The sequence below is a fragment of the Stenella coeruleoalba genome (genome assembly GCF_951394435.1).
Source record: "Stenella coeruleoalba genome assembly, chromosome: 9".
Taxonomy (NCBI): Eukaryota; Metazoa; Chordata; class Mammalia; order Artiodactyla; family Delphinidae; genus Stenella; species Stenella coeruleoalba.
This window is the reverse complement of record NC_137155.1, coordinates 68717113-68729883: the sequence shown is the minus strand read 5'-3', so window position 1 is coordinate 68729883 and position 12771 is coordinate 68717113. Positions and strand designations below refer to the sequence as shown.

The following is a 12771-nucleotide window of genomic DNA, read 5'->3' as shown; positions in this document are numbered from 1 at the left end:
GAGGCTTAAGGAATAAAGCAAAATGTTTAATTCGGAAACTAAGTGAAAAAGTACTTGCTCCTCAGACATGTCACCACTCTTCAGAACTCACAAGGTGTCTGAAAGTATTCTCTATTTCTAAATATATCCTCCAAAGGGAAGCAATAAAAGAGAATTTTGTTAATTAAAATATGTAAAGTAGAGCTATGTATAATTCAATCATGGCATGGGTTCATATGTGAACAATAGGCATCTCTTGGAAGAGGGATTAGAGGTGATTTGTATTTTCCCCTCTGGATCTTTGATCCCCGTATTTTTTATTCTGAGTACCTATTATTTTTGTAATTGGGTTTTACAAAGCAAGTAAGTGTTATCTTAAAAATAAACTAAATAAATTATAGTGTATTGATGCTGGAAAAAAATAATAAGAAAGCTTGATACTGCATACCAAGGCAAATAGCAAGAAACAGCTATTATAGAACTGTATTAAAAAACAAAACTAGGGGCTTCCCTGGTGGCGCAGTGGTTGAGAGTCCGCCTGCTGATGCATGGGACACGGGTTCGTGCCCTGGTCCGGGAAGATCCCACATGCCGCGGAGCGGCTGGGCCTGTGAGCCATGGCCGCTGAGCCTGTGCATCCGGAGCCTGTGCTCCGCAACGGGAGAGGCCACAGCAGTGAGAGGCCCGCGTACCGGAAAAAACAAAAACAAACAAACAAACAAAAACAAACAAAACTAGGGGCTGGGTCTGAGGCAAAAGACAAGAGAAGGGTTCCTTTAATGACAGAGAGCTATCAGCAAAAGTGACTTTTTCACCAGGTTTCTAACTACTCAAGAAAATGGTTATATTTCTTCTACATATTTAAGAGTTGTTTCTGATATTATCAACAACTAAGAAAAAAAGTGTTTTCTTTTTCCAAATTAGGCTGTGGAAATGCATTTTTTTTGTTTTTGTTCTTTTTTTTTTTTTTTTTTTTTGTGGTACGCGGGCCTCTCACTGCTGCGGCCTCTCCCGTTGCGGAGCACAGGCTCCGGACGCACAGGCTCAGCGGCCATGGCTCACGGGCCCAGCTGCTCCGCGGCATGTGGGATCTTCCCGGACCGGGGCACGAACCCGTGTTCCCTGCATCGGCAGGCGGACTCTAAACCACTGCGCCACCAGGGAAGCCCTGGAAATTCATTTTTAACCAGCCTAAAAGAGGTTAATCACACTTGGGATGCTTTCTTAGAGCATAAGATGGCAACATCCCCGGGTTGAGCCTCCAGAGGGAATTGATGGGTTACTCCTACAGCTGAGGAGACAAGCTATCAAATGCAGACAGTGATCCATGGCAAAATCTCAGTAGAAGACTTCTCTGCAGTGAGCTAATCGAGTAATAACAACTTTGTAGTAACAGTTACACAGCAACAGCCACGCAACTTTCTAGAAACTACCTATTAAACCTCAGGGTATTACATGTACTTCATGTTTCCTTACCCAAATGAGCAGTTTCACTAACAGTTTTAATTGATAAGGTAGAACATTTGCCTCATACAAGGATGAAATCTGTGAAAAAAAATTAAATATGTGTGTGCATGCACGTGTGTGTGTGTGTGTGTGTGTGTGTGTACATACATATATTACTATAGAATTTGGCACTTTTATCATCCACACTGAAATGTCTAGGCAGAGAGCCAAAAACCTCAGAGTAGGCTTTCTTGTGGCCCAAATAAATAATAATAATGTATAATTTAAAAGAGTTCATTATACTGGATTATAATTAGTAATATCTAAGCATGAGATTATGATGTTGCACATTTCGTGCACTGTTCAATCAACTAATTATAGTTTTGGTTATGTTTTCTGCAACAATAAAAGAAAAATATCACATGTACTAGTGGATTATACCAACAGGCATAACAATGTTAAGAAGCAATGAATGCTTGAGTGTGAATCCATAAAGAAAATTTATATATGCTGTAGCCTAAGAAAATTTTAGAAAATATTGCATCAATATGTATTTGAATGGACTCATAATAACAGGCAAACAAATACTAGCAAAGAACCAAACATTCCCCTTACTTGATAAAACAAACGATACAATGCCAGTTAGCAAAAAACTTTGCAAGAGAGAGAGAGACAGAGAATCAGGAGAGAAAGAATAAGAGAGAACAGAGAGAGCCTGAAAGATAAAATTCCAGGTATCAGTTCCTGGAACAAAATGATCTTTAAAATGTTCTCTTTTCCAGATATGCCATGGCACCCAAGTAGAGAAGAGCAGGGGAAGCGTGGGAGAGGAGAGAAAGGAGAAAAGAAGGGAAGGCAGGCAGCATGAAGACAGCAGGGGCACAGGTGGGAGGGGTGTGATGAGGAGCAGAGGAAGGAACACAGGGTCCCCATTTGCTGACAGTGAGGCAATGTTAGCTGTCACGGAGATGGAGGGGATATGAACGCAGGTGTCGGAGAGCCAAACCTCTAGCCCACCTTATAACTCTGGAGGGTTCTATAGCCCAGGAAAATTATGATTTTGACTCATAAAGAAAAAGTTAAAATGTTACCCAAAGAAATGAGTTGTTTTCATTTTATTGTATCATGAGGTGACACTATCTTTGGGAACATTCTGCCAGACATGCCCCACCACTTGTAGCATTTGTGTTCCATGCAGGGTCCGCTTTTAGTTAAAATTTTAAGCTGTTTTACATATAAGCATACACTGGCTACTATTGGTAGGATACAAAATGTCCATTTTATAATCAGCCCTTGGAATATTCCAAGACAGATTAGTATATAAGGGAAGAAGGCAAAGAAATTCCAAGGTCCAGTGCTGGGCAAACCCAGAGAGTGAAAGGGGATTTCCGATAGGTAATCTCAGACAAACTGACCAATCGGACACTGGCCCCTGTCCCTGGTAAAGAAGCAGAGGATGGAGGACAGAAAGAAAGCCCCTGGGAGAGGAAGGTGTGTGGGATGTAGAGATGGGTGTCTTCTGCGGGCCCCTATTATATCTTCTCTGTCTATTTCATTCCCAAAGTCATGTTCCTTCATTGTAATTTTTTTCCTAAAAAATTAAAGGAGGATATGAGTTTTAAAATCCTTCCTCTCTAATCTCTCTAACCACAAGTCATCACAGTTAACAATTTGATGTTTAACTTCTAGATATTTTTCTGTGCATATATGATGCCTTACCTATGAATGTATATTTCATATATACTCACATTACAGACACACACACAAAATTATTTAGACAATGAAAAATGAGGGATGCTTTACTTACTGTTCTCCCCTTCCCTTTCCACTTACTTCTTCATGGTCTTCTCTCTGGATTAGGACGAGATCTGCCTCACTTTATGTTTTTTCCTGTTTTTTAAAAAATAGGATTTATAAAAAAAATTGTGGTAAAATATATATAACATACAATCAGCCGTTTTAACCATTTTTAGCTGTGCGGTTCAGTCGTGTTCAGTACATTCACATTGCTTTGTGCCTCATGCTTCTTAAGAGAGGACAGAGGAGGGGTCAAACATGTGGGCTTTGAAGTCAGACTGCCTGGGTTCCACTCCCAGCTCCCATGCCTATCAGCTACGTGGCCTTGGGCAAGTCATTTAATCTCTGGATCCAACAGTTTCTATGTTTGTAGAATGTAACAACACCATCTATCTCATAAGAGTATCTTGAAGATCAAAGGCATATTAAGATTTAAAGTGCTCAGAACAGAATTTAACATACAAGAACGTTTAACTACAGGCCAAATGATATTTCGTTATAAGGATTTATCATAATTTATCTAACCAATTCCCTACAAATGGTCCATTAGTACGTTTTGGTAGGTAGCTGCTCGGAGGCAGCTGGAAAGGTGAGAGGGCACACATCAGCTGACCTCTGAGACTAGAGGGTGTTGTTGGCATTTAGCAGAGGAAGAATAGCTACGGCGAACACGCTACAATAAGCAGGACAGTCCTGAACAATGACGAATTTGCACTCCCTTAAGGTCACTAGGAGAGAAACACTGCCATAACTCTTAACGCTGCATTCCCACTTCTTGTCATTTTTTTCCCACAGACTTACTTGTACACAAACAAAATGATAAATGTAGAAGTGTATTCAATGTAGTTTTCTTTATAATAGTAACAGATAGGAAATAAACCAAATGTCCTTCTTGACATGGGACGAAATAATAATTTGCAGTACTTTCAAACGATGGAATGCTATGCAGCTGTTTACCAAGATTCAGAAACTTCCCCGTATGCTAATATGGAAAGATTTGCAAAATGGTATATTACGTGGAAAAAGAGTGATGTACATAGTATGCTAATATTTGGGGGTAGAAAAGAAGCCATATTTACATATAGTTTTATTCATGTACAAAATATAAGAGATTAATAAATATGGTTATGTGGGAAAGGGTTTGCAGGCAGAGGTAGGAATGGGGTGGATGGGACAGGGTGGTAATTAGACTTTTCAATGTTTGCCTTTTTCTAATTAAAAAAAAATTAGAGTCATATGAACATTGTGCTTTTTTTTTTTAACTAAGGAATGAGGGGGTAGGCTTCCCTCAAGCTTTTGTGGAATCTGGGCCAAGAGCACAAATGAAGGCCCACGGACTCTAAGTCTAAACAAGTAGAAGTTACATGATGAGATAAGGCGTGTTCAGGGTGGTATGGCCATACACTATGTAGAAACTATAAATCAAACTAACAAACTGTTAAATAAAACATGTTCTCTTCTCCTACCTTGACAAATAAACTTTCTTAATGAAAAAAACAGATAAATAAATGTAAAATTGAAAGATGGCAAAATACCAAACACAAAAGAATTAAATTATTGTGTATAATGGATGGTTTGGTGGTGTTTGGAAGAATAATAAAATAACCATGTGCATAATTTGCAATGTGTTTTGTATTTATTTCACACTATTTTTTGGCCTTTATTTCAATAGAACCACTAATTATGTAGTTTTAATCAAGATTTTCACATATTTTCAGTTCTATTGATAGTATATTAGACAATCTTTCTTGAATAATTAAAGTTTTTTCCTTAATTAGTTTCAATTTGAGGAAACTGCCCTGCTGAGGCAGAAACAACTAGAATTGTCAATAACTTTTTAAAGCAATACTTAGATTGGAAACAAACCGTGGAATTTAAATATTATGTCCAAACATTATAATGGGGTCTTTATTGCAAAAATTATTTTAAAATATTTAAATTTTATCATATAAATCAATAGCACTCAATTGCCCTTCTCATCATCTCTCAAAGTGATATCTATTATCTATACAGTATTTCTTAAATTCTTCTCACTTCCAAATTTTCATTGCTGAGACATTACAAAGAAAACTAGAAATAGCACACCTCCTTCAGTGCCCTGCTTCAAAAGACTCAAAAATCTCAGAACTTGCCCAGGTCTTCCTGAAGTATGAATACCATTGGTTTCTTTTAAATTGGGAGACTATATAAATCAAAATAAAATAAATTATGGAAAAGCATCTGTAATATTTAAAATCTCGAGATTGATACTGTGGTTAAAAAAGGAACTCTGAAGTAAATTGATACAGTTGAGGATGTGGTCAACATAATGCAGACAGCAATGAACTACTCTTCTTTCAAAGTATCTCAAATCATGACAGAGCTGAGAAAGTAATGGCAAACAATTTCACAGAACCACTAAAAGCACATAGGAAAACCCCAAACAGCCATCTAAGACAGATGGAGACAAATACATAGGGCTAGGCAATAAAACTTTCTCTGAAGAAAGTTACTAGGGGGAGAAAAATCCCAGGTCTCAGAAGAGAAAGCAATTAATACAATTATTTCAATAAACTTGAGATTCTTGCTAAAATATTTCTAGAACATCCATGTGACTGTGATCTTGACAGTATGGTCATCTATTTATAACATAGCAGCAAGGATCTGACACAAAATTATAATATCACAGGAGTACTTTATTAATATATACAGTTAGAACTTGATATTCTGATTACTCACTAACAGAATATACCTTAAAGTTAACTGAATAAGAGAAAATGGTTATTAAAGAGCAAGAGGAAGAGAATATTGAAGGAGTTCATCTATACAGAAAGATGACTGGATGAGGTGAGCACTGAGTGGACTGATTTATCAAGGTGGACCTATGTTTATTCATAACTGTTCACCTCTTATAGCATGTGAACTGCATTGTGTTGCAATGACCTTTTTCTCTGATTTCTTTACCACTATAGTCTAATATTAAGGAGAAATATGGTGACTACTGTGTTCTTCATTGTGTCTCCAATAATCACACAGGGTCTAACACACGGTAGGTACTGGTATCTGGATGGATGAATGGGTGGATGGGTAGGTGGGTAGATGAATGGATGGATGGGTGGGTAGGGGAGTGGATTAGCTCATGCATCTCTGGTGTTAGGGAGCTGCACAATCCTTGGCTACAATAAATAGGAAAGTTTCCTCATACCCATGGGAAGCTCAACTGCCAATGCCATAGTCACAAATATCTCTCAGACATCGCTAACCTCTTTGCAACAGTTTGCTCAAATTTCTGGTGTTTAACTTTTAAAAATTCCAAGTATTGGAAGAGAAATCTTAGAAATTTAAACTTAAAAACTGATATAAAATACATCACATTCTCACAATTTGCAACACATTATCAATCTCGAGTTTTTAAGTATTACAGATGCTTTTCCATAATTTATTTTATTTTGATTTATATAGTCTCCCAATTGAAAAGAAACCAATGGTATTCATACTTCAGGAAGGGCTGGGCAAGTTCTGAGATTTTAAGGCCTTTCAGAGATAGCTCTGGTCAGGGTCAATGCAAAGCCATCTTTTTTTAGTTGAAATATTTTCTTATTTTAAAGCTTTATTGAGAAATAATTCACATACCGTGTGAATTACCCATTTAAAGTACACAATTCAATGGTTTTTAGTATTTTCACAGAATTGTGCAACCACCACAATGAATTATGGAACATTTTCATCACCCCAAAAAGAAACCCTGCACTGATCACCAGCCTCTTCTCATTTCCCCTTTCCCCAGCTTCTGGAAACCACTTATCTCCTTTCCGTTTCTACAGATTCCCTGTTCCGGACATTTCATAAAAATGCAATCAGAGAATACGTGGTCTTTTGTGACTGGCTTCTTTCACTTTGCATAATGTTTTCAAGGTTCATCTAGGTTGTAGTATGTATCCATACTTAATTCCTTTTTATTGCCAAATACTGTTCCATTGCATGAGCATATCACATTATGTTTATCCATTCATCAACTGATTGACAGCTGGGTTGTTTCCATTTTGGGGGGGCATTATTAATAATGCTGCTGTCAACATTCATGTGCAAGTTTTTGTGGACATAAAGTTTCAGTTCTCTTGGGTATATAACGGAGTGGAATTTATGTGTCATTCGTTAACTCTATGCTTAACCTTTGAAGAACTGTCAGACTCTTTTCCAAAGCAACGTGTGAGGGTTCCAACTGCTCCTCATCCTCGTTCACCCCTGTTTTTATCTGTTTTGTTTTTTTTTTTGAACACAAGGCAGTCTTGTAAGGTAGGTAAATTCTGACTCCTGGACCCTCTTCTTCCCCTTTCTTCCCTCTCCTTCCTAACTAGGTCTTCTGCCAAGAACCCAGTGCCTCTCCCAGTGCCCTGTCTCTTTCCATTCCTATAAGCTGCTGTTCCCCAAACTCTAGAGCACTGATTCCTCCTCAGTTCCTCAGCCATTATGCTTTTTCTTTGAAGACCCTGAGGGGCATCACATTCAAGAAGCAAAGGTTAACAAGCCAAAACATCATTTTACAATAACTCAAGTTCTTTCCTTGACCGAGAAAGGGGCTGGGGTAGACACACAGAGGGGTGGCCCAGACCCCCTTTAAAGGACTTGCTTCCCAGCTGGGAGTTGGGGAAGGAACATGTGGTGCAGTCAGCTGCAGGGCGCTGCTTCTCCTGAGTTCTCTCCTTTTTCAAGGCAGCCCACACTCTGACTGAGCAAATTGGGGATTCAAAGGCACATTCATTCTGGTTCGGCACAGAACAGTCTCTCCACAGCTCCTTGCCAACTGGCCAAGGCTATGTTGAGCCTGCACTGCAGTTCAATTTTGTCCTCTTCCAGTCCCGTTTTTGTCTTCTTCCCTTCACAGGTGTTGATTCCTAACAAACACCCTACACTCCAAACTCCATCTCGGTATCTACTTCCAGGGAAGCCAAGCTATGAGAGTTGGTACCAGGAGTGGTCCAAGAAAGTAGGCAATAAGACGGGGTTTTGGAGCAGTTTGTCAATCAATCACCTTGGGCTGGCAGTGAGGACACCAGTCACTGGTGATAGGAGGAACGCAGACAGCCCTGGGGCAAGGTGGCAGCCCAACTTAAAACTTTCACCTGTGGGAGCATGTACTGGTAGAAGGGAATGAACTAGCTAGAATGATTTATCAGGCGTTTGAGATGTATGGAGAAAAGAGCAGCTGCATGGATAAGAGTACTGGAGTGATTGCTAAGTGCCAATGATGCTCTACAGAAATATAATGAACATTGAAGGGCTGAGTAAGAGGCAGTTGAAAGCCAGGCATGGAAGCCAGAGGGCTTCTTTAGGTGTATACAAAGAAGGTCTCATCTCCTCTAGGAGGGTGGAGAAAGCCAAGGGCCAAGTTCAGCAGGCTTCAATACCCAGTGAAGGCCCCTGAGACGTTGACTCTCAGACTTCTCTGAACTTGCTGAGCCTACGGACTTATAGAAGCTGCTCATCTACACTACTAAGAGCTATTACCCCTCCATCTCCCCACCCCAGGAGACAAAGCAGAAACCTCTCCCTCTTGAGGGCATCATGTGGCATTTGTCACATAATTGTGCAATGGAGAAAGGCGAATTCCTAGACATTTAAAGGACTGTTGGAACCAGATCTGAGTAGACATTGATACACAGAGACTTGAAACATTACCGTAGGCCCTTGATTACAGTGAAGTGATATGGAGACTAGATAATAAATGAAATCCTAGCCAAGTCCTGGCTTAGTGGTCTACTGTGTCAGTGAACCCACCCTGTGCTCTGTTCCGCTCTCACCAAATGTACCATTGGATTGACATACTTGGCAGTTGCCGTAACTCCCAGTCCTTGGTCTGTGAGGTAACAGCTGTCATGGGAAAAACCATACGGAAGGCTCTGAACCCCTTCTCCCCTCAAGATAGTGATTCTGCATCCTGGGAGAAAAAGCAGAGATTAGCGTCACTCTTAAGGATAAAAAAGATGCAGGGGTGGTGGTCCCCAAAATACCTCCATCTAATTTGCTAATCCAGGCCCTGAAGAAACCAGATGGATCGTGGAAGATTACTGTAGATCAGGGGTCAATGAATTTTTTTCCATAAAGGACCAGATAATAAATATTCAGATTTTGCTGGCCATATAGTTTCTGTTTCTACTCCATTCTGCTGTTGTAGCATGAAAGCAACTATAGACAATTTGTAAAGTGGCTCCCAATAAAACACAGTAACATATTTTTAAAATAAAATAAATTTTATATACAAAAATAGGCAGAGGGCTGGATTTGACGCTGAGGCTCGAGTTTGCTGACTCCTGCTACAGACCACAACAAGCACGGCCACACAGGAGCCTAAATTACAGCCACCAGGCAAGATGTGGTATCTTTGCTAGAGAAAGTAACATGGCCTCGGGAATATGGCATGTGGTCTTGACATGGTGAATGCATTTTTTTCTATTACAGTCAAGAAAGGGGATCAGAGATAGTTCACATTCATAACAAATGGACCACAATATACATTTTAAGTTTTACCCCAGAGCTATGTAAACTTCTGCCCTCTGTCATATATATTACATAGATATATTACAGGAGATATCTGGACTATCCTGGTATTCCTCAGAACATGATATTTACCTGTTACATCTATCGGCATTATGTTGATTAGGCCAGATGAACAAGAAGTGACCAGCAGCCTAGTGGACTTGATAAGACCTTCACAGGTGCTCCAGAAGATGGGAGATAAACTGAATATATAGGGGCCTGCTTCATCCATTAAACTTTTATGGTCCAGTGGTCAGGGGCATGCTGAAATCCCCTCCTAGGGGAAAGACAAATTATTACATCCTTCATCACTTACCATGAAGAAGGACACACAATGCCTGGTACACCTCTTTGGGTTCTAAAGACGTTGTGTTCTATAGCTAGTGAGAGTTTCATGGTCCATGTACTGAGTGAGGTGAGTGGCTATGGATTTGAGGGCTGCAAAGCAGGAAAGGGCTCTACAGCAGGCCCAGGCTGCAATGCAAGCAGCCATTCTGACCACAGTGGCAAAGATGGAGGTGACGCATGGGCCAGCAGTATGCACCCTCATTTTCCAAGACTGATATACCTACTGGTCATCCCTTTTCAGTGGAAGAAAAAAGGCCTACGGTTAAAAATTGCCACTGTTGAACAGAGACCAGCACTGAGCCCCCAGTATGGTACCATTCCTTGAAGAGACCAAGTGGCTAACTTGGCAACAAATTGACTATACTGGGACCTTTCAATCTGGGAAAAGCCAGAAGTTCAGGAATATACATGTGTTCTGGATACAGATGTGTCTTTCCCACCTGTAGGCCTCAGCCAAGACCATTATCTAAGGGCTTAGAGTGTTTGATCCACTGGTATGAGATTCTATATAACATCACATCAGACCACGGGACAACTTCCCAGCAAAGGAGGAGCAAGGGTAGGCCCGGGATCATGGGATCCATGGGCTGCAGCACATTCCACATCTCTCAGAAGCTGCTTGCCTGCGAGAGCACTGAAACAGCCTGCTAAGGGCACAGCTGAAGCACCATCAGAGGCATTACTCTGACAGGGTGGGGTCCCAATCTCTAGGGAGCAGCATACTCATCAAATAAAAGAACTTACATGCTTTGTCTCCAAGAGAAAGAATAGATGAGATCAGGAACAAGAGTGGAAGCAGGAGTTGACCCACTCACTGTCACTCTGAGTGACCCAGCTCCTTCAGTTCCGGGCTCTGCAGGGTTAGAAGACCTGGTACTCAAAGCAGGCACACTCCACTCCGGCCAGGGGACACAGCAAGAGTCTCTTGAATTATAAGCTATGGCTTCCACTGGGGCAGTTTGGGCTCCTTGTGTCCAGGGACCAACAGGAAGAAGAGAACTTAAGCATCTTGGTGCAGGTAATTGCCTCTGTCATCAGAAGGAGGCTGGCCTGTTGTCACGCAGTGGGGACCGTGAGGAATATAGGTGCGCCCCCCTTGGGCACTCGCTGGCATTCCCTTGCCCAACCGTGACGGTAAAATGGGCATGTGTACCAGACCCCACCCAAGAAGAGCATGGTGACCAGAACCTGAGGCCTCTTGGAAATAAAGGTCTGGGTAAGTTGTGGCACCAGCTAGGCCACCGAGGCCAGCAGAGGGGGTGGCTGGCGACGAGGGGAGCTTAGAATGGACAGTGGAGGAGGACAACAATGAATAGTAGCTGCCACTGTGACCAGCCCAGCGGTGGTGGCTGCCTTCTGTCCACTCACCTCCCTCTGCCAGGTTTCCCTCAGGAAGCGAGGCTCACGACGGAGCAATGGAGGAACCGCACGACGGAGCAATGGAGGAAGCGCACAACAAATGGGTGCGGAAATGGGGCTCCCAGCCCTGGGCTGGGAGGATGTGAGAGTCACAGAGCCGAGGAGTCTAGTCAGCAGCCAGCTCTTCCCAGACGGACGGAGGGACTGAGGGACGGATGGAGACTGAGAGAGGCGGAGTGGGAGGGCCTGGGGGTGGTGGCCTCGCCTGAGTTCCACAGTGATTGGCCGAGGCTTGGACGAGCTCCACACTGATTGGCTGAGGCTTGGAGGCCAGGCCAGTCCTTCCTTCAAGGGCACCCACGTCCCTTCCCAGGTGTACGGACTGATAAATCTTCGCAACCCAGGCTCCATCATAGCCCTGGTTCTGGAGAAGCCCAGCTGAAACAAGGATTATGTCCATCACAGCAGTGATTCATCAGAGTCCCTTTTCCCCCTTGTCCCAACTTTCTTCCTAAACTTTAACCGCTTCAGGTTTTCTCTTTTTAGTGCTTCTCCAAAGCACTCTTTCTTCCTTCTCAGGCCGCACAGTGGAAGGTGGGCTCCAGACTTCAGGCCCGCCCCTCCCCCATTCTCTCTTTCTCTCTCAAATCATATTTCACCTCATTCACCGCCAATCCCCAGGGGAGGGGAAGCTCTGGACAATCACATGTTATATTTTTGTCCCAATCACACATATCCTATCAGTGCAAATGAGTGCCAATAGTTTAATGAACTACACCCTAGAGTTATCTGTGTTTTGGAAAAAGTTATTAACCCCAAGAATGCCTCTCTAATGGAGAATTTCAGGCAACAATGACATAATGACAGGGTTGAGCCTTCCCTGTATCCTTCAAAATGCACCATTCCTCTGCCTGCACTCAGCCCTTTGGCTCAGTCAAATACCAAAGAGCATTAAGACAACAAAAATAACAAATGACGGGGTCTTTATTATATGCTAGCCATTGGGCTGGGCCTTTTACATTCCTCTAGACCTCACACCAACTTCGGGTGAGATAAATAGCTGAGGCTTGGAAACCCAAGTGTTCCCCCAGGGGAAAGCAGCTGGGAAGTGGCAGAGAGAAAATCCACTCAGCTATTTTGACCTCCAGTGCCCAGCCCACTAAAGCAGCCGGAAAGCCACTCCCGGCTGGCACACAAGCACGGCTGCCTTAGCAACAGCTCAGCAGCACGCCACAGAGGTTGGCACACATTTTATTGTTGAATAATGTCCAGAAGGCATTGTTCATCATTTAGGGTCTGAAACAATATACCAGACTGTGAAGAAAA

General features: G+C 42.1%; 1 long non-coding RNA gene across 2 annotated transcripts in view; it reads right to left on the bottom strand.

The window, feature by feature from the left end:
- LOC307191343 overlaps positions 1-11626 on the bottom strand; it is a 34431-nt gene extending 22805 nt beyond the window's left edge. The window contains exons 1-5 of one of the 2 annotated variants that reach the window (XR_013829709.1): positions 11455-11626; positions 10831-10939; positions 9832-10015; positions 9028-9139; positions 3233-3315 (exon numbers count right to left, since the gene is read on the bottom strand). This is a non-coding gene — a long non-coding RNA (uncharacterized lncRNA). The remainder of the gene's footprint in view (positions 1-3232; positions 3316-9027; positions 9140-9831; positions 10016-10830; positions 10940-11454) is intronic. The other variant, XR_013829710.1, reaches the window with a different exon arrangement.
- Positions 11627-12771: the final 1145 nt, after the last annotated feature.